Genomic DNA, 2,589 nt, shown 5'->3' with positions numbered 1-2,589 from the left:
GAAATCACCCCCCTAAGGAAGGTGGCCACTCTGCAATCTCTTGTCCTTTTGGCATTTGGGAAATGCACATACACGCACCTGGTGGGATTTCCAAGGCATTGGGGCTAGGACCGAACTGCAGTTGGCCATATAGGAATCCAGCACTTTAACCACCACAGCACCTGCTGCACCAAGATAATAGATTTTTTTAACAAGCTGGTATAAGAAGAGAAAACATAGACTCTTCATCTTTAAGTAATTTATAATCTATTGTCAGACCTGGCAATAGCAAATACTTAGAGATTTTCATCAGTCTCTATACATTGTTTATCATATTTATCTTCACTAAATATAAAACCTGTAACTTAAGTAAATGCTTTTGCTAGTGTATATATGAAATAAAATCTTAGCTTTTTAATTTAATGTTAGTTTTTAAAATGATTTTATGCAACTGAGATCCTCATTTGCCATCACACTGAATAGCTCATTTTCCCCAGCATATTCTCCATAATTTTTTACATTTCTGTCTTCTTCCTGCCACTAGTTTTATGTTCACTATACATTCTGACATCTGTCTTTTCTCTGTTTAATCTTAATTATTCTCTCTTTAATCTTAATAAGGGTCAGCAGAAATGCTATTTAATTTATGAAGTCTTTATGATCCCAGGGTTCATAGTATCCTCTTCTAGCTTTGAACATTTCATCCACTTGAAATCTTGTGCTATCCACTTTAAACTAACTTTAGTGAAAGTCATCTTTCTTTACAAAGCATAAGTTCTGTATTGGCAGAAACAGTATATTTTCTAACTGTACACCTTATGTAGCAAGAGAAAAATGCCTATTGTAAGCACTTAATACATATTAGAGAAATATGTTTGTTACACACAAGCATTGAATGCTGTAATATATGATATAAAATTTTAACTTATTTTAATTTATATATAGTCTTCCATAACATCTTTTAACATCTTCGTAAACAAACTGCTGATTAACTTTTTTTTTTTTTTGAGAGATTTTCACTGTAGGGCGCGTGCGCTCGCCAGACAGACAGAGAGAGACATAGAGACAGAAAGCGAGAAATCACCCCCCAGGGGGGATGGTCACGCCGCAATCCCTTCTCCTCCATTCTCCTCTCGGGATCTTGGGCACGCACGCACAAGCGCCCGGCGTGAGTTTTAAGCCACTGGGTCCGGGACACGAACCACGGTCGACTACGTGGGCGTCCAGCGACATAGCCATTATGCTAACTGCTGGTTCCCACTGCTGATTAACTTTCATGGAAAAGAGAACTAACTAATTCGTGAATCTCTATATATACTTCATGTTCAGTAAACATTTATAATCATAGTACCTTTACATGTTCTTATGATAATTTTTTTCTTTTTGTAATTCAAGCAATGAATCAAAATATTTTCCACACAATTGAGACCAGGTACATAATTTTCATTTGTTTGTTTTGAGAGATTTTTGCTATAGGGCACAAATGCTCACCAGAAAGACAGAGACAGACAGAGAGACAGAAAGCGAGAAATCACCCCCAGGAAGGATGGCCACGCTGCAATCCCTTCTCCTCCATTCTCCTCTTAGGATTTTGGTCATGCATGCACATGGCATGAGTTTTAAGTCACCGAGTCTGGGACTTGAACTGTAGTTGACTATAAGGGAGTCCAAGAACATAACCATCAAGCCATCTGCTGATCCCAAGACCATGTACATAGTTAATAAAATGAGTGAATATCTTGAAATCATTGCATTTTAATTTGAAATATTAAATTTAGTATCTTAAATTTCTGGCTACATGAAATAAAGGTCACTGATTACGGAATATATGCTTTGAGAAATGAGACATCCATTTAATAGGAAAGGAGGACACATAACTGGAATTAAACAATCTATGTTCATTTGGAAACAAGTTAAAGAATTGTTTTAGCCATAAATTCATCTAATAAATAAAATCAGTACCTCACACTCTTTTTAAACATTTAAATGTTTTTAAATCTGCAAATATTTGAAAAGAAATCATGATGCCTACATTTATAGTTATACATACATATATATCATTTATAGTAAAATATATATTTATATAATCTCTATGCCATAAGAAATACTTGACTAGAGATATCATGAACTGCAGAATTGAAAGTTTAGGGCAATAATCAGCAATATCCAGAAAGTTAATACTCAGTAGAAAAAAAGCACTGTTATGAGCAACACAAACTATATAAAATAGTTCTTTCTCTATCCAGGGATCCAGAGACATTTAATGAACTAAAGTCCATGTGTATTATTAATATTTTGATTTACAGAGCTCATCTACTTCCAAGGTCTCAAGGCATGTGTAGTACAAGAACACCAATTTAATTAAGATAACGTTTGAAATTCAAGAGTCAAGTCAGTTCCTTTTACGTTAATAAATTCTTGTTAAATAGATGCTCTATATCAATTTTTGAAGGTTTACCTAGACAGAATTGTAAATGAATTGCGAAGTACTGGACCTGCACTGAAAAACATCACTGTCTTCAGGTACTCACAATATTCTCATGGAGGAAGTTTCTTTCTTCTCTCAGATGGGATGTATCAGAGGTTTAACATTCTGCAGTAAAATACTCA

Source organism: Tupaia chinensis, unplaced genomic scaffold (assembly GCF_000334495.1).
Source record: "Tupaia chinensis unplaced genomic scaffold, TupChi_1.0 Scaffold149851_1, whole genome shotgun sequence".
Lineage (NCBI taxonomy): Eukaryota > Metazoa > Chordata > Mammalia > Scandentia > Tupaiidae > Tupaia > Tupaia belangeri.
This window is presented reverse-complemented; position numbering follows the sequence as displayed.